General features: G+C 42.6%; 1 long non-coding RNA gene across 2 annotated transcripts in view; it reads right to left on the bottom strand.

Annotated features, from left to right (window-relative positions):
* Window positions 1-20,342, bottom strand: part of LOC129471430 (uncharacterized) — a 453,095-nt gene that overhangs the window by 30,148 nt on the left and 402,605 nt on the right. For both annotated transcript variants that reach the window (XR_008653587.2, XR_010118670.1), the window contains 3 exons: window positions 13,602-13,650; window positions 5,252-5,330; window positions 3,875-3,970 (listed from right to left, as the gene is read on the bottom strand). This is a non-coding gene — a long non-coding RNA (uncharacterized lncRNA). The remainder of the gene's footprint in view (window positions 1-3,874; window positions 3,971-5,251; window positions 5,331-13,601; window positions 13,651-20,342) is intronic.

Here is a 20,342-nt window from a genome sequence, read left to right as displayed (position 1 = left end):
TCTCTTATCTGAAATCGTATTGCTTCCAGAATGGGTATCTCTAGTTGTTTTACCAATTCCTCACTTGTATCAGACAGAGCCAAGTGTCACCCTCTCTGTTCCTCTCAAGCCGTCTCCTTTATTCCTTGCTGGCAGGACCCTAATGGTGTCAGGTATTAATTTTGCTATGTGTTTTGGGAAGGTTATCCTTCCTAATCTCCAGGGAGGATTAAGTGCTGATTAATATAAACTAGTGGTTTTCAACTGGGGCCATTCTGCCCTGTCAGGGATACTAGACAATATCAGAGACTTTTTTATTTTCATTTTTTATTATCAAAGGGGTTGCCACTGGCATCTAGTGGATAGAGGCCAGGGATGCTTCATATATTGCATAAGGCACTCCCCACAATAAAGAATAACCTTGTCCAAAATGTCAATAGTACCATGTTTTAGACACCTTGATCTAAACCAATCATGGTAATTCCATTTCTTTTTCCAGGTGGTGAAACTGTGGCCAGTGAGCTCAAGAGAAATCCTGGGAGGAAAAAACCCTTTTATCCCTGATATAAAAAATGCATGAGGAGAAACTGCCCTTCCTTATGGCATTGGATATTCTTGGGGAAAAATGTGATGGTTGCAGCTGCAGTAGCTTTTTGTCATTAATACAAAAGATGGCAGAGATAAGACAGGAAAAACACCGACCTCCTCAGTGACATTGCTGAGTCTGGGGAACAATCCTGCAACCTCCTTACTGCTCTGGACTTCTTATTGGTAAAATGGTTTTTTTTTTTTTTTTTTCTTTTTCCATTGAGACAGGGTCTTGTTCTGTCTCCCAGGCTGGGGTGCAGTGGCATGATCTCAGCTCACTGCAACCTCTGCCTTCTGGGCTCAGATGATCCTCCCCTCTCAGCCTCCTGAGTAGCTGGGACCACAGGCACGTGCCATCATACCCAGCTAACTTTTGTATTTTTTTTGTAGTAACAGGATTTCGCCATGTTACCCAGGCTGGTCTTGGACTCCTGGGCTTAAGTGATCCACCCACCATGGCTTCCCAAAGTTCTGGGATTACGGAAGTGAGCTGCTGTGTGTGGCCTAAAATAGTTTCTTTTAAAAATTTACTATTGTCCCAGCCTGGTGGCTCACACCTGTAATCCCAGCACTTTGGGAGGCCGAAGTGGGTGAATTACGAGGTCAGGAGTTTGAGACCAGCCTGGCCAACACAGTGAAACCCCATCTCTACTAAAAATACAAAAAATTAGCTGAGTGTAGTGGCGGGCACCTGTAATCCCAGCTACTTGAGAGGCTGAGGCAGGAGAATCACTTGAACCTGGGAGACAGAGGTTGCAGTGAGCTGAGATTGTGCCACTGCACTCCAGCCTGGGCGACAGAGTGAGACTTTGTCTCAAAAACAAAATAAATAAATAAATAAATAAAAATGAAAAAATACTATTTGTTCTTTTTGTGTTACATGTAGCCTTTTAAAAATCTTAACGGTAGAGTTTATACAGGGCCCCCATTCCATGGATGTAGAAATTGAGACCTAAATGATTTAGGGGACTTGCTTATGGTCACACAGCTTTTTAAGCAACACAGATGGGACTAGAAAGTCAGCTGATATGATTGAGCCCCTAGTGTATTTACAATGTTGTGCCTGTGCCTGGGGAAGGTCCCAGAAAATTAAGTATGAGTAAATTCATAGGCTCTTCGGACACAGATCTTACACTGGATCAACAATAATGACAATGAGCTGAGCACCTACTATGTGACAGCCACTTTATATACTTATCTTGAATCTTCACAGTCACCCTGAGTGGTTGGTATTATTTTTCTCATTTTGTAGACAATGAAAATTGAAACCTGGAGAGGTTCAAAGGCTCACCCAAGGCTATACAGCGAGATGTTCATGAAATCAAACCTATGTCAGATCTTAGAGTCCACTCTAATTCCACTATACCACATGACCTCCCTTCCTAAGCATCAAAGCCTACTAGACTCATGACAGCACAAGCTCCAAAGTGGGTGCATCTAAAAGAAGATTTTGTCTTAATGTATTTTACCCAGTGGATGATGCTTCTTAACAGTGACTTCAAGAGCAAATTAAGAGTAATATTGAAGAAGAGAGTTCAGATGAAACACCCACCACCTACAGTTAAGGAGCAGTGGGGTTTGGGTAGGGTTGAGGGGTATGGCATACAGGTGAAGATCTTGCTTCAAGATCAGATTCCCTGGGGGGCTACTCAGTTTTCCTCGTTGTGCTGCCAACCTCTGGCGAGGCAGCCATCAACATGGTGATAATAAGAGCACAATAACGATCATTTCTTAAGCGGTTGCCAGTCAGTACTGTGCTATTCTTCCTAATAAGGATGAATAAACTACAACTAACTTAGCATACATTGTTTCCTTTAGTCCTCTTGAAACCTAGGGAGGGATTTACCTTTAAAGCAACCTAGAGAAGCAACAAGGTGGGGCCCTTTGCCCAAGGCAACACAGCCAGCAACTGTAAGGAGACTCAGTTCCCACTATACCTCTGAGCCTCCGTCTTGTGCATCTCCACCTCAGACCTGCCTATTTCTCATACCTTGTCTTTGCTCCAGCTGAGCCCCTGTTTGGAATGCTATCGCCCTCTTCCTCTTCCCGATCATCTGTCACAGCTCAGGTGAAATCCTGCATCCTTGGGGGAAATGTGTCCGTGACCACTTTAGTCCACAGAGCTTTTCCCTTACTGATACCTCAAAAAAAGAAAAAATTCACTGAACTTTATTATGAACATCCTGTTGCGCTTATCTTGATTTATTTCAGTTGATACTTAACATAAAAAAACACATACACGATTTAAAAATATTTCTCCAAATAGCCCTCTGGGTTAGGAAATAGAAAACCGCCATTTACTAGTTATGCCACTTTGTTCACTCTTGAAGCCTCAATTTCCTCAGCCCCTAAACGGGCACAATCTTACTAGGCCCCGGAGGACCTGCAGGGTTCTTGTGAGGACTCAAGTATCCTACAGGAAAATGTGTAAAGAATGTAATTCCCTAGACCAGGGACTAGAAAGCCAAATGCCCACAAGAATCAAGCAGCAAATGAGGGAAGGAGGCCAGGGTAAGACAACAAGGATTGGTGGGGGTCTGGTGCCCTGGAGACCACATGTCCCATTTAAAGAGACAGCTGTTGCTCAGCTCCAGCCAATCACTGCCATTCAGGAATGAGGACCCAGTGTTGCCAGAGCTTAATTTTTCAAGAGACACAAAAAACAAAGACTTTAAGTGACATCATTTGATTTTTGAAACATCGTTGGGTGCGGTGTTTCATGCCTGTAATCCCAGCACTTTGGGAGACCAAGGCAGGTGGATCGCTTCAGCCCAGGAGTTTCAGACCAGCCTGAGCAAAGCCCCATCTCTACAAATATAGAAAAATTAGTCAGGCATGGTGTCATGCGCCTGTAGTTCCAGCTACTTGGGGAGGGGGCAAGGGCGGGTGCCGCAGTGGATGGATAGCTTGAGCCTGGGAGGTTGAGGCTTCAGTGAACTGTGATCGCTCCGCCACACTCCAGCCTGGGTGACAGAGGAAGACTCGCTCTCAAAAATAACAAAACAAAACAAAAAACAAACAAAACCCTCCATTATACATGCCAAACTAAACGAAACATAACGAGTGTCTTTCCTATAGGAAGTTACTTTGCAACTTTGTTCTATATATGTGTATATTGTTCTAGACAAGAATATTTGGACTGCCTCTCTGAGTTATTTTGTGTACAATGTTTTCTTCAATATATACTTAGTGAGTCTAAGTTTTGTTTTCTCAATAAGACTGTAAGGGTTTTGTGGACACAATTTATATCTCCTGTATTGATGTGTAAGCCAAGCCTGATTAATAATCTTGGTAAATGGTAACTTACTTGTTTGTCTATTTGTGTGGTCGTTAAATGTCAGCATGAGTCAGCATTTCCTGAGGTGCTTGTTAAAAATGATGATTTCCCCCGGCAATTCCATCCCTAGAAATAGAACAGTGTACATTTATTTATCAAAAGACATGTACTAGGATGATCATAGCAGCACTATTCACAATAGCTGCAAACTGAAATCTATCCAATTGCCCATTAGCAGTCTTAGAATAAATTTACAAATTGCATTATATTCACAATAAAAAATCTATGCAGCACTGAAAAAGAATAAATTGTAACTGTAGGCAGCAACATAGATGAATTTCACAAATACAAGGTCAAGCAAAATAAGTAAGACATCAAAGGGTATACAATATATATTTCCATTTCTATAAATACAGAAATTGGTAAAACCTAATGCATGGGTTATAAATTAGAATAATAGTAACTGTTGGGGTCGGGCGCGGTGGCTCACGCCTGTAATCGCAACACTTTGGAAAGCCAAGGCAGGCGGATCATGAGGTCAGGAATTTGAGACCATCCTGGCCAACATGGTGAAACCCCGTCTCTACTAAAAATACAAAAATTAGCTGGGCATGGTGGCACACACCTGTAATCCCAGTTACTCGGGAGGCTGAGGCAGGAGAATCGCTTGAACCGGGAGGCGGAGGTTGCAGTGAGTGGAGATCGCGCCGTGCCACTGCACTCCAGCCTGGGTGACAGAGCGAGACTCTGTCTCAAAAAAAAAAAAAAAAAAACTACAAAAACAAACAAAAAAAGCAAAACAGTAACTGTTGGAGAGAAGTAGTCACAAAGGGAAAAAAAGAGACTTCTAGGGTGCTGGCAGTGTTGTTTCTTGATCTGGGTTCTGGTTGCATGGGTGTGAAAATTAATTGAGGTGTCTACTTTTTGTACTTTTCTGTACATTAATATTGCAATGAAACGTTAAAATGCTAATTCCAGGGCCCTAGCCCAGACTGACAGAATCACCCTCTCTCGAGTGCACGTGTGTGGGTGTGTCTGTGCATGTGTGTGGTCAACAGGGTCCCCAGGCACTTCTATGCAGGTCATTAGGGTAACATCCTTTGAAAATTACACCGCACTTGAATGACACACGTATTTCCTTCTTCAAGGGGTTTCTGCAAGCACTCTTGGCTAACTCAGCATCTGCCTTTCCTGGTTTCTTTTGCTGTATATGCCCATGTTTTATCAGAAGCCAAGAGGGACATAACATTAAGAGGTCTTATGGGTACTTTCAAACAGTGGCACTTGGGGCAACAGAGAGAGACAGCTCTGATAATGTGCCAGCTTATAAAATATGGCTAAATAAAATGAAATGTTTATGGGGTGACTAATGCGCCATATCCCTAGGGGAATAAGTCAAGCGCTCACCGTTGCTGAATTTCCGCTGAATCCTGGCTTCTCTAGAGAAGGATTGCTCGGTGGAGGCCAGAAGGATCTGGGGCTTTTCCTGGAAGGAAAAGGGGGAGACTGTGACTGGACAGGAAAGGACGAGTTTATGCCCAGTACATGCCCAGTTTAGTGTCCAGGGCTCACTGTGCTCCATAGATGATGTTTGCTGCCGTCTTTTCCATCTGGAGGCAACTGTGAAGATGATCTGGTTTGGAGGTTCTCACACAACTCCCTAGAGAGGTGCAGCAGCACCTGCTGAGATAAGGTAAATATACAGATTCCCGGGCCAACAACAGACCCGCTGAGTCCTAATTCCATTGCTTGGCAGCTTCATTTCAATGATTAACAATCTAAAGTGAGTGTATCAATAGAGCAGAATAGGCTGGGCGCAGTGGCTCATGCCTACACTCCCAGCACTTTAAGAGGCTGAGGTGAGTGGATCACTTGAGGTCGGGAGTTAGAGACCAGTCTGGCCAACATGGTGAAACCCAACTTTACTAAAAATACAGAAAAAAAAAAAATTAGCTGGGTGTGGTGGTATAATTCTAGCAACTTGAGAGGCTGAGGCAGGTGAATCACTTGAACCCGGGAGGCAGAGGTTGCAGTGAGTCGAGATTGTGCCACCATGTTCCAGGCTGGGCCACAGTGCAGAACTCCATTTCATTAAAAAAAAAAAAAAAAAAAAAGAGCAGAGTAGCAGAGTCGAAGGCAGCTCTGACACAATAACTGAGCAAGTTGCTTCACTGTCTCTGAGCCTCACTTTCCTCATCTGTGAAGTGAGAATAGTACTATCCACCATGGAGGGATGTGAGGAGGGTGCTTACACAAGCCCTGCCAGCTCTACCCGGAACATCCCAGCACTCCATCGATTCTGGCTACTAGGAAAGGTACTTCAGATTACATTGTTTTTACTGGAATTAACTCACGATAAAAAAAATAAAATTCAGCAAGGTTTGGTGGCTCGTGCCTGTAATCCCAGTGCTTTGAGAGGCTAAGCAGGGAGGATTGCTTGAGGCTAGAAGTTTGAGACCAGCCCAGGCAATATGGCAAGACCCCGTCTCTACAAAAAAAAAAAAAAAAAAAAGAATAAAAAATTTGCTGGGTATGGTGGCACACACCTGTAGTTCCAACTACTTGGGAGGCTGAGGTGGGGAGATCACTTGAGCCCAGGAGGTCGAGGCTGCAGTGAGCCCTGATTGTCCCACTGCACTTCAGCCTCGGTGACAGAGCAAGATCTCATCTCTAAAAAGAAAAAAAAAAAAAGAAAAGAAAACTCATCTGTATCACTATAATTATTTTTTTCACCTTAAAAAATCTGAAATGTTTAATCTGAAAAGGAACTTCATACTGAAAAGGTTATCTAGGTACCATCCAAAGTCCTGCTGCAGGCTCCACTTTTCAGGGCCACATGGATAATGTATTTGGAGAAACAGTGAAAAGAGGACAGGCCGATGGAAAGGAATGACTTCAAGATCGCACTTCTTGCTAACATTTTTGTCAAGACTAGGGTAAGTGTGCAGCCTGTTGCCTGAGACTGAGAGTGGCAGATGGGGAAAAGGGTTGATTTCTTCCAGGAAGGGTGAAAATAGACATGCTGGTGCCAAGCTCTTGAACATTACACAAGACAGGACACCTCATTGTGCATTGGACTACTTTTGCCTAGCGAGACCTGGACATTCAAGTGGTTGTCAAGCTGTCCGGTGTGGAGTCTACAAAAAAGAACAGATCCGCAGTTTAAGATTTATGCTCCAGGATGGTAGGAGCACCACTCCGAATACACAACTCACGTAGGTTCTTGGCTGACTCCCTTTGGGTCTCTGTTGCTTTTTCCCTGCCTTCTTGGGTTTAAATATTACTCAGGTATTTATGAAAAGGGAGCATAAAATTTGGCTGAGGACTGGTGTAGGTCAGTGCAATCCACTTGCATGAAGCCTTGAAATGTGCTGGAACATTGATTTTATTACTAAATAACTGAATAGGAATGGAAGAGAACCAGACAGAATTTGATTCTATAGGCTGGTTATGGTGGCTCACAGCTGTAATCTCAACGCTTTGGGAGGCCAAGGTGACCAGATCACCTGAGGTCAGGAATTCGAGACTAGCATGGCCAACATGGTGAAACCCCATCTCTACTAAAAATACAAAAATTAGTCAGGAATGGTTGTGCATGCCTGTAATCCCAGCTACTCAGGAGGCTGAGGCAGGAGAATCACTTGAAACTGGGAGGCAGAGGCTGCAGTGAGCCAAGATCATGACACTGCACTGCAGCCTGGGCGACAGAGTAAGACTCCGTCTCAAAAAAAAAAAAAAAAAAAAAAAAAAAGAATTTGATTCTGTAAAAGAGGGCTGCATTTTAGGGATGAGGAAATGTAGTGACATGAAATAACTCACCTAGGTCCCACTGGATATTTAGCTTCAGAAATCAACTCAAATCCCCAAATGCCTAATGTCAAAGCTGCATACAGATGTTCAGACAACAGATGAGGTTTTAAAGACAAAGAGGAAGACGGCAGGCTCTGAGGAAGGCTTCTCTATCCAGTGAATATGTGGACACTGAGAACTTCATGATATCTTTCCTGGTATTGGTTTGATAAAGTTAAGATCTAATGTGAAGCAGAGGCATACAGGATGCTAGACAGACCATCTGGATCCACACGTAACCATGTGAAGAAATCATGAATACTGGAAGACTAGAGGCATGTTTCTTATGGAATTAGCTCCTCTATCAATGACACACCTACAGTGGGCCTGCTGGCATCATGCCACTGTTGTTCTGGGAAAAATGAGTTCAAGCCACCTGGTTATGTCCCTAAACAATGGTGGAATTTAGTAAGAATGGATAAAGGTAGTATTGCTAATTCATTCCCCTATCACTAGCTCACATAAAATGCCCACTCAGCTGTTGCTATCACCTCTGAAGGATGGTCAGGTGTTCGGGTAAGATTTAGATATTAAAATTGTTTGGCCAGGCATGGTGGCTCATGCCTGTAATCCTAGCACTTTAGGAAGCCGAGGCAGGAGAATCACTCGAGGTCATGAGTTCAAGACCAGCCTGGTCAACATGGCAAGACCCTATTTCTACAAAAAGATTTTTAAAAAATTGTTCATCAGACACTTGGCATTCTCAGATGTAATACTTAGTAATAACAAGGACAATTATAATATGAACATAGTGCTTACTATGTGTGAGATGCTGTGTTAAGCATTTTTCATGTGACAACTCATTGACCTCTAAGGACACCATTTGTGTTAGTCCCTTGTCATGCTGTTGATAAAGACATAACTGAGACTGGGAAGAAAAAGAGGTTTAATTGGACTTACAGTTCCACATTCTTAGGCTGGGGAGGCCTCAGAATCATGGCGGAAGGTGAAGGGCACTTCTTACATGTCGGCGGCAAGAGAAAATGAGGAGGAAGCAAAAACAGAAACCCCTGACAAACCCATCAGATCTTGTGAGACTTATTCACTATCACGAGAACAGCATGGGAAAGACTGGCCCCCATGATTCAATTACCTCCCTCTGGGTCCCTCCCACAACACGTGGGAATTCTGGGAGATACAATTCAAGTTAAGATTTGAATGGGGACACAGCCGAGCCATATCATTCTGCCCCTGGCCCCTCCAAATCTCATGTCCTCACATTTCAAAACCAATCATGCCTTCCTAACAGTCCCCCAAAGTCTTAACTCGTTTCAGCATTAGCCCAAAAGTCCACAGTCCAAAGTCTCATCTGAGATGAGGCAAGTCCCTCCTGCCTATGAGCCTGTAAAATCAAAAGCAAGCTAGTTACTTCCTAGATACAATGGGAGTAACAGGTATTGGGTAAATACAGCCATTTCAAATGAGAGAATTTGGCCAAAACAAAGGAATTACAGGGCCCATGCAAGTCCGAAATCCAGCAGGGCAGTCAAATTTTAAAGCTCCAAAATGATCTTCTTTGACTCCAGGTCTCACACCAGGTCATGCTGATACAAGAGGTGGGTTCCCATAGTCGTGGGCAGCTCTGCCCCTGTGGCTTTGCAGGGTACAGCCTCTCTCCTGGCTGCTTTCATGGGCTGGCATTGAGTGTCTGTGGCTTTTCCAGGCTCACAGTGCAGGCTGTTGGTGGATCTACCATTCTGGGGTCTGGAGGACAGAGGCCCTTGTCTCACAGCTCCACTAGGCAGTGGCCTAGTAGGGACTTTGTGTGGGGGCTCCTACCCTACATTTGCCTTCTGCACTGCCCTAGCAGAGGTTCTCCATGAGGGCCCTGCCCCTGCAGCAAACTTTTGCCTGGGCATCCAGGCATTTCCATACATCTTCTGAAATCTAGGTGGAGGTTCCCAAACCTCAGTTCTTGACTTCTGTGCACCTGCAGGCTCAACATCTCATGGAAGCTAACAAGGCCTGGGGCTTGCACACTCTGCAGCCACAGCCTGAGCCTAGGGCTAGTGCCCTAGGCTGCACAGGCTGCACACAGCACGGGGACCTTGGGCCCAGCCTACAAAACCGCTTTTTCCTCCTGGGCCTCCAGGCCTGTGATGGGAGGGGCTGCCATGAAGGTCTCTGACATGGCCTGGAGACATATGGTCTTGTGGTGGTCTTGTGGATTAACATTAGGCTCCTTGCTACTCATGCAAATTTCTGCAGCTGGCTTGAATTTCTCCCCAGAAAATAGATTTTTCTTTTCCACTACATCGTCAGGCTGCAAATTTTCTGAACTTCTATGCTTGGCTTCCCTTTTAAAACATAATGCTTTTAACAGCACCCAAGTCACATTTTGAATGCTTTGTTGCTTAGAAATTTCTTCCACCAGATAACTTAAATCATCTCTCTCAAGTTCAAAGTTCCATAAATCTCTGGGGCAGGAGCAAAATCCCACCAGTCTCTTTGCTAAAACATAACAAGAGTCACCTTTGCTCCAGTTCCCAACAAGTTTCTCATCTCCATCTGAGACCACCTCAGCCTGGACTTTATTGTTCACATCACTATCAGCATTTTTGTCAAAGCCATTCAACAAGTATCTTGGAGGTTCCAAACTTTCCCATATTTTCCTGTCTTCTTCTGAGCCCTCCAAACTGTTCCAACCTCTGCCTGTTACACAGTTCCAAAGTCACTTCCACATTTTTGGGTATCTTTTCAGCAACATCCCACTCTACTGGTACCAATTTACTGTATTAGTTCGTTTTCATGCTGCTGATAAAGACATACCTGAGACTGGGAAGAAAAGGAGGTTTAATTGGATTTATAGTTCCACATGGCTGGGGAAGCCTCAGAATTATGGGGGAAGGCCAAACACACTTCTTACATGGCAGCAGCAAGAGAAAATGAGGAGGAAGCAAAAGCGGAAACCCCTGATAAACCCATCAGATCCCATCAGATAGTGAGACTTATTCACTATCATGAGAACAGCAAGGGAAAGACTGGCCCTCATGATTCAATTACTTCCCTCTGGGTCTCTCCCACAACATGTGGGAATTCTGGGAGACACATTCAAGTTGAAGGCTGGCGTGGTGCCTCATGCCTGTAATCCCAGCACTTTGGGAGACCAAGGTAGGCAAATCACCTGAGGTCAGGAGTTCAAGACCAGCCTGGCCAACAGGATGAAACCCTGTCTCTACTGAAAAAAAAAAAAAAAAAAAAAAATCAGCCAGGTGTGGTGTCAGGTGCCTGTAATGCCAGCAACTTGGGAGGCTGAGGGAGGAGAATTGCTTGAACCAGGGAGGCAGAGGTTGCAGTGAGCTGAGACCTCGCTATTGCACTCCAGCCTGGGTGACAAAAGTGAAACTCAGTCTCAAAAAAAAAAAAAAAATTCAAGTTGAGATTTGAATGGAGACACAGCCAAACCATATCACCATTATTATCTCCATTTTATAGATAAAGAAACTGAAGCAGAGCAGTAAATTCACCCAGGATCACATAACTGTGAGGTGTCATAGCTTGGATTTAAACTAGGACAGCATGGCTTCACAACTTTCAGTCTTCATGAGTCACACTGAAGACCCATATATAGTCATTTGTCATTCTTCAGAGGCAGGGATTGAATTCACTTGTTATGAAATGGCTTTGTGAAAGAAGAAAGTCACTTAGCTAGTGACTGAGCCCAGCTCATTGAACAACATCTGAATCTCAGAAAAGTTTTGCTGTTTTCTGGTCAACCTAATGTGGATCTTTTGGAAGAAAATTATATGCCACAGTAGATGGCATATAATTTAGTTAGATGTAATAATTATGAGGCTCTTGACAATAGGTAACAAAAATGCCAACTAACAATCATTTTAAAAGTAAAGACAATTAACTTTCTAATGCAACAAGAAGTCTGCAGAGAGATGGTTTTAGGTTGGTGCAGCAGCTCGAAGATCCTCAGCATGTTGGTGTTGACTTCCCTCATGGTCCCAAGGTGGCTGCAGTAGTTCCAAGCATCACATCTTCATTCTCGGTATCCAAGAAGAAAAGAGGGAGGGAAGGCAAAAATATTTCCTCTTTTTAAGGAGGAAAAATACTTTCTGGAAGTTCCCCCTACCTCTTTTCTGTCACATTTCATTGCCCAGAAGTGTGTTACATGTCAACCCCTAAGCTGAGGTTTCTCCACCTCAGCCTCATTGACGTTTTGGCCCAGGTAATTATTTGTTGTGTGAGGCTATCCTCAGCATCACAGGACGCTTAGCAGCATCCCTGGCCTCCACTCATTAGATGCCGAGAACACAGTCCCAGTTAGGACAACCAAAAATGTTTCCAGACATTGTCAAATATGTGTGTGTGTGTGTGTGTGTGTGTGTGTGTGTGTGTGTGTGTGTGTAAAATTGCCTGAAGTTGAGAACTATTGTCTTAGACCAATGACTGGCAAAAAGAAATGGGAAAGTCAAAACTGACTTAGACGAATCAGTTTATCCTCTGGGGCTGGGCACACTGATGCCTGAAGAGTCCTGTTTAAGGGAGGAGGGGTAATGGCTGTGGTTTTACAATCATGCCCACATTGCTTTGTGTTTTTGTTTTTGTTTCTTTAAAATAGAGGAATAGGGTCTTGGCTATGTTGACAATTGTTTATGTTGCCAATAGAGTCTTGTCTATGTGGCCCAGGCTGGTCTTGAACTCCTGGGCTCAAGCGATCCTCCCACCTTGGCCTCCCAAAGTGTTGGGGTTCCCGGTGTGAGCCACTGGGGCTGGCCCCCATGTTGCTTTGTTGTTCAAACAAATACTTCTATTGGAAATCGAAGGGGAGGATTGAAAAGGAGGTGTTCTCTCTTCTCACGTCCAAGAAATCATTCCTGTGGTATGCTGGGAAGAATTAGGTCTTAGAAATAGGTGTCTCAAGATAACTAATTTTTCAGCTTTCATGGCCACAGGAAAACAACAGGGAGTTAGGGTAGCCAATCTTCTTTTTATTTAGAAAATCTACACCAAGATGCCTTTTTTGGGGCATTTTTTTTTTCTCCACCTCCCCCTTTTTTTTTTTTTTTAAAGACAAACTTGTATTTGTCCGTGGATACTTGGTAAATAAGGACCGCAAAAGGAAAATTCCTAAATGTATTCCTCCATTACATGCCTTGGACATTTAACTTCAGAAATTAAGATTATGGTTGTAAAACTTTTCAAACTGGTTGTTTGAAAACCATTGGTAAACACCCTTAGGTTGGCTGCCCAAGGTCATTTCAGTCTTATGATATTTATTTTCAAAATTTCAATCAGTCAAGGTGTATACAAAGTGGGATTCAGAACTTTCAGCTAGAAAACAATACTTGGATTTAAAGGGTTACAAGGTGTGATTTTTCTGGCTTTTAAAGAGCTGTGTTTCAGATCATGGTTTTCATCAAAGTCATTTTCTACATTTTTGTAAACATGTTTAACAAGAAAAAATTTAAATAGCCAAAACAAAATGAAAAATTGCTCTAAATATGGAAACATTGGAATGAGTGCTATGTTGTAAAGGCTCTCCCTTATGAAAACACTATAAAGCTAGCACTGTATGTCTTAGGGAAGGGGGACACTGTGTTATTGCTTTCTAAAAGAACTTTTTAACTCTATCCTTTAGCAGTGAGATTACAAGAATATTCAGAATTCCCTGATGGGAACCCAGCTTTCCTTATTAAAAGGAAGACCCTGAGTAAATATGAAATTACTTACATTAGGGCTACAGACACCAGTGAAGGCTGAAAGCCTAATTATAATAAATGAAAATTGTTAGTTGAATTTCCCCCCAAAACCACAGAGGCATAAATACTTCAGGAATTGATTTTCTTTTACTCGGATACCTTATAATGATTCAGCAACACAAAAATTATAAATACTTCAGCTCTGAATAATACTAAACTGGGAGCAGATTTGATCCTACTCCCCAAAGTCCACTTACCTCAGATAGGTCGGCAGTACCAGGATGTGCTTCAGTGGAAAAGTTTATCCTAAATTGATTGGAGCAGAAAAAACAAAATCTGATATACGTATTTTTAAACTCCCACCCCTCATCATGTGCTCAGTGCATTTTTTCCCCCTCATTGCAATTTTGTAAAGGTCTGATTCAAAATATTTAATTAGAAAATGAACTTAATCAGATATGAGGGAACTAAAAATAGAAAAACACTAAGGTGAGTGTATATAGATACATACACACACACACATATATATAGGTTCTCTGTTGTCAGATAGCAATTAAGAAAAAGATTACCACAAAGAAAAAAATATATATCTATTTTATGTACACATATACCCACACATACTTATAGTCAATTATATTATTCATGGTAGCTATATTCTTTAAAGTTGTAGCAAATACTGAATTAGTAAATAGTAAATCATTGACCCCAGGGGAAACTTAGTGTTAAGTTCCTGCAAACCTGTGGTCACAACATGATTATTCACTGATCAACACATAACCTTGTTTTATGTATGTTTTTGTTTAAAGACACCTTATTTAATACACAGTGCTGATTCATTTTTAACATTGAACTCACAAACACCATAACTTATATCTGCACAAAATTTATCTAACACACGTATTTTCTCCGCAAGGCACGTCACAGCCTTCTTCTGCTTAGGAACACAAGAGAACTATGGTTGGGGGCTGTTTTAAACAGCAAAATCACCAACTAAAAGCACACAAATGTGAAAAACCTGGTGCTAGATAGACCTAGAAAAGGACCCCTGTTTATAGTCCGAGGGCTGAAACAAATATTCGACCTGGGAACACGCACATTAGGTGACTCAAATTTCCCCCCTCTTTGCGCAGGTCTGAATAATCACAGAAGTGCTACAGTATTGATTTGGGGGGTTACAAATATGTATATATACACACACATATGTACATACATATATATCTTGTTTGATGGTGCAAAAAATTGGTTCTCTCTTCACTACAGGTATGTGAAAGGAAGTATTCTCTCTACCAGGCCTTCATGTAAGACCCTCAAGCTGGGAGTAGGTGAGGTTTTTTAGTATGTGAATGGCTTTGAGGCTGTGGAAGATAAAAAGATGGATCAACTGCCTAAGATATGGGGTCCTTAGAGAGGGGCAAATAGAAACCCCACCCCGCCCCTTTCTGAGGCACATCTAAGGCTCCCCAGTCACAGAGCTACGTACTAGATGTGTAAACTTGGGCCAAGCAGGTAACTGCTTTGTACCTCAGTTTTCTCAAGCATAAAATGGGATAAATTTTAGAACATACTGTCATGGGGCCAGCATTGCATGGGTGATAAGAATAATTTATTTACCAAGACAGTCGCAGTTAAAGAAAGGCAGATTAGAGAAAGTATGAAAATATGTTGCAAGGAAGCAATGGGCAGGTCAGCAAAAGAACAGCCGACTGCAGAGAGACAAAGGCTTGCTAGGGCTTTTATAGGGTGTTGCTTGTACTATGTGCTGAAGAGGGCTTTGTGCAGTACTGATAATGACAAGGTTGCAGTGAGCTAACTTGCATTTTTCTTTCAGCCAAGGGTCTGGTGATAGCCGGGCTCAGGAAGATTGCGAGTCATTTGTGCAGGGGGGTTATGTGTCTCAGATCATGAAGAAAGACAGACTTATAGCTTATCTGCTTTCTCTTTTTGCTTTCCCTATGTTCTGGCAGCCCAACTCCCTGTCCCTAATTAGGACTCCACACATACCTCTTGGAGTTGCTGAGAGGATTAAATGAGATAATGCACGTAACAATGAAAAAGCACAAGCCTTTTCTTGGTACAACCAGACCTTAGATAACTCCTGACGAGATGCAAGATGTGAAACATACAACCCAAGTATGACATATGATTGTCAAAAACAGTGAAGCCTAATCAAGCCTCTGGAGCCAACCAGGAGGGAGAGTTAACAAGTGTAACAGTTCCGCACTTTGGAAACAATTAGATATATTCAGGAGGTAGGATAGCTGACTTTGTGTGTGTGTGTGTGTGTGTGTGTGTGTGTGTGTCTCAACAAGTAAACAGCATGAAAAAAAGAAAAGGAAGGGGGAACTTTCATCAGATGAAAGAGAAATAATCATCAAGTGCAATATGTGGAAAATTTAATTGTAAAAAGACACTTTTGGGACAGTTGGGGACATTTGAATATAACTGGCTAGCTGGTATTAAATAATTAGAATAATTACCTCTATTGTTAATTTTCTAAGTGTGAGAATGGTACTGCAGTTTTATAGGAAAGTGTCCTTGTGCTTTAGAGATTTATACAGAAGTGTTAAAGGGTAAATGACATGTTGCCAGGGATTTTAAAAAAATATTATGGGAAGGGAAAGAAAAAAGGGAAAGATTAGGAAAAAACACTGCTAATTAATTACTTGACTAAAATTAGTAGTAAATTATTTCTTTTTCTTCTCTCTTTTTTTTTTTTTTTTTTTTTTTTTTTTGAGATGGGGTCTGGCTCTGTCGCCTAGACTGGGATGCAGTAATGTGATCATAGCCCACTGCAGCCTCAAAATCCTGGGCTTAACTGATCCTCCCACCTCAGCCTCCTGAATAGCTGGAACTATAGATGCACGCCATCATGCCTGGCTAATTTTTAAAATTTTTGGTAGAGTTGAGGTCTCACTATGTTGCCCAGGCTAGTATTTAACCTCTGACATTGAGTGAAGCTCCCATCTCAGGCTCCCAAAAGTACTGTGATTACAAGTGTGAGACATTGCACCTGGTCAACAGTAAATTCTTTTGAAGTGGTTAGAAGTCTGCTGCCTATGGTACTTTTGGGGTTACGGAAGGGTTTAGCTCAATTATTCTATGTAGTTGTTATTACTTAAAGAGTGAATTTTGGCAGGGCGCAGTGGCTCATGCCTGTAATCTCAGCACTTTGGGAGGCCGTGGCAGGCGGATCACAAGGTCAGGAGTTCGAGACCAGCCTGACCAACCTGGTGAATACTAAAAATACAAAAATTAGCCGGGTATGGTGGCGTGCGCCTGTAATCCCAGCTACTCAAGAGGCTGAGGCAGAAGAATCACTTGAACCTCGGAGGCGGAGGTTGCAGCGAGCTGAGATAGCGCCACTGCACTCCAGTCTGGGCGACAGAGCCAGACTTCGTCTTAAAAAAAAAAAAAAAAAGAGTGAACTTTTAGTTTCAGTGAGAGAGAAGAGAGAAACATAAGAAATGGTTGCTAAGTAATAGCTTAGTCAGCGGAGGTCTGGAATCTCTGGGGTCTCTTAGATCTCTCATGTGATTCATGAGTTCCAAAACTGTTTTTATAAGAATGCTAAGGAGCTGAAGCTGAGACGTAAAAGCTAAGAAGGAGTGTTATGGGCAGAGGGAATGGTATGTGCAAAGGGTCTACAGAGCACTGTGCTTATAGAAAGTCTGACTCAAAGTGCTTCTGTGTAATTGGAATTACAGTTCACAGCACATACATAGCTGATGGAGCGGTTTGTGGAAGGATTCCTTTGCCTTACAGTTGTTCATTGGCATGGGATTGAAGCCTTGGCATTGAGTGCCACAATTCTTGCAATGAGGTGGGAACCTGTCAAAGCTTGGAAGGCCGCCTTAAAGGTATCTAATTCTGAACATTTTCTCTCTTGTTTTCTGCATACCTAAGAATACTACTTTTGGCCGGGCGCAGTGGCTCATGCCTGTAATCCCAGCACTTTCGGAGGCCGAGACAGGCAGATCACGAGGTCAGGAGATCGAGACCATCCTGATGAACACAGTGAAACCCTGTCTCTACTAAAAATACAAAAAATTAGCCAGGAGTGATGGCGGGCACCTGTAGTCCCAGCTACTTGGGAGGCTGAGGCAGGAGAATGGATTGAACCTGGGAAGTGGAGCTTGCAGTGAGCCGAGACTGAGCCACTGCACTCCAGCCTGGGTGACAGAGCGAGACTCCTTCTCAAAAAAAAAACAAGAAAAACTACTCTTAAAGATACCCAGCTTTGGCAAAGCAATTGTAATCATCCCAGTCCATCCTATAGGGCACTTGTGAGTTCATAAAGCTCTTCCTTATGGGCATTTCTGCATTTGGATTTTGAGCCAATGGGGTAGACACAGTGGGCATTATTATCCCCAATTTACAGAGTGGGAAACTAAGGCTCTGAAACATCAAGTTTCTTGACCTGTGTTACCCAGTTAATGAGTAGCCAAGCCAGGACTTGAAGCTTGGTCTTTAGCCACCAAATCATTAATAAACTAATCAATTCATTAAAATGCTCATTGATTCCATATGATTCCGTCATAGGTGATGGCTGACGATGCAAGATGAATTAGACAAGTCCTTACTCTCACATACTTGTCCCCTGTGGTTCTCCACATGCTTAAGTACAGTGTCTATTCTTCCTGATGCTCTCCCTCCCCCCAATCCCCGACAGGCCTCAGTGTGTTGTTTCCCTCCCTGTCTCCATGTGTTCTCATCATTCAGCTCCCACTTATAAGTGAGAACATGTGGTGTTTGGTTTTCTGTTCCTGTGTTAGTTTGCTGAAAATAATGGCTTCCAGCTCCATCCATGTCCCTGCAAAGGACATGATCTCATTCCGTTAAATGGCTGCATAGTATTCTATGGTGTATATTTACCACATTTTCTTTGTCCATCATGTTATTGATGAACATTTGGGTTAATTTCATCTCTTTGCTATTGTGAATAGTGCTGTAACGAACATACGCATGCATGTATCTTTATATTAGAATGATACATATTCCTTTGGGTACATGCCCAATAATGGGATTGCTCGGTCATATGGTATTTCTGTCTCTTGGTCTTTGAGGAATTGCCACACCATCTTCCACAATGGTGGAACTAATGTACACTCCCACCAACAGTGTAAAAGCTTTCCTTTTTCTCTGCAACCTTGCCAGCATCTGTTGTTTCCTGACTTTTTAATAATTGCCATTCTGACTGTGTGAGATGGTATCTCATTGTGGTTTTGATTTGCATTTCTCTAATGATCAGTGATGCTGAGCTTTTTTTCATATGTTTGTTGGCTGCATGAATGTCTTCTCCTGAGCAGTGTCCATTCGTACCCTTTGTCCACTCTTTAATTTTTTTTCTTCTTGTAAATTTGTTTAAGTTCTTTGTAAACTCTGGATACTAGACCTTTGTCAGATGGACAGATTGCAAACATTTTCTCCCATTCTGTAGGCTGCCTATTCACTCTGATGATAGTTTCTTTTGCTGAGCAGAAGCTCTTTAGTTTAATTAGATCCCATTTGTCAATATTTGCTTTTGTCGCTATTGCTTTTGGCATTTTTGTCTTGAAATCTTTGCCTGTGCCTATGTTCTGAATGGTATTGCCTAGATTTTCTTCTAGGGTTTTTATAGTTTTGACATTTACATTTAAGTTTTTACTTTCTAAGTCAGAAGTGGCAACATGGTAACCTATAGGCCAAATCTGGCCCGCAGGTTAAATCAGGCTCACGGACACAGTATTGGGGCCTTCCCCTTGCTGGTTATAACTCTGTGTTTTAAATTTGAATTAATCACCAATGTTTCCCTTGAGGGAGAGTTGTACATAGGGATCTGGATTTTGGCCTCTCTTAAACAATGGAAAGATCTGGCAATACGAGTACTGACTCAAGTGCACTCCAGTTTGCCACAGTCCCCACAGTCTTCTCTTGTCCCTGGGCCAGTGCATTAATTCACAGCATCTGCCTGGTCTGGGCCAGGCCTAAAGGATCAAAGACTGTTTCTGTAGTGCTACATCCGTGGCCCTCCATGATTTGGCCTCAACTTGCCTCTTTTGCTTCACCTCCATCCCATTTGGAACTTTATGCTCTGGTAATAAGGAGATGATTGTAGTTCCCAGAATAGAGTGTGTCTTTGGTTCTTTTAAATGACCTGTAACTTTTTCTCAGTTCTACTGAACCATATGTTCCTTCAAGACCCAGATTAAATATCATCTTCTCCAGGAGGCCTTCCCTGACCCTTGAGAATCTCTTTATGTTCCCCTAGTTTCTTGTGCCGTCTCTAACTATGATACTGAGATGATCTGCTTATCCAGTAGTCCCCACAGTGGGAACTTCTCTCACCTGCCTACATTCACTTTTGTAGCCCAGCACCTAGTGCAGTGTCAGGCATACCTACGGGCAGGTGTCATAAGAACTCAGACTCCAAATGCTTCCATTAGAGAAGGCCTGGGAATCCAGAGAGGGGAATTTTATTGGAGACCAAATCCCTTTCTGCAGCCTTTTGCCTCCTTTTCTCTATGGGTCCATTCCAGGAGCCCCTGTGTATGAAAAAAAATTACTAATTTGGTTTTATTGGGCACTTTGGCCTTTAGATAGGAGATAGTTTAAATAATCAAGTCTTTCTGGCTTCTTGCCTTTGCACACCTGGATGACCCAGAAGTGAAAAAGTAGGTGAGTCACTGAGTTGCCTCTTGGCCCCACTGCAGTGCAAGGCTTAGGAGACCACTCCTCAAGAATGGTGCTCCTGGCAATTTGGGAGAGGCAACTGATTCTGAGAAGCCAGCCTGAGGCTAGGATGGATTAATCACTATAATTACTCATTGCAGCTATTAATAATCGCTAGTTATTTAGATATGAAGTAATTAATTCACCACTATTGAATAGAGGTACTTAGTGAGGAATTAAATACTTTGCCTAAAGCTATCCTTAGAAGAAAGGCAGGGAGGCCAGGTGGTATGGTGGCTTCTGCCTGTAACCTCAGCACTTTGGGAGGCCAAGGCAGGAAGATTTCTTGA

Source organism: Symphalangus syndactylus, chromosome 21 (genome assembly GCF_028878055.3).
Source record: "Symphalangus syndactylus isolate Jambi chromosome 21, NHGRI_mSymSyn1-v2.1_pri, whole genome shotgun sequence".
NCBI lineage: Eukaryota > Metazoa > Chordata > Mammalia > Primates > Hylobatidae > Symphalangus > Symphalangus syndactylus.
This window is presented reverse-complemented; position numbering and strand designations above follow the sequence as displayed.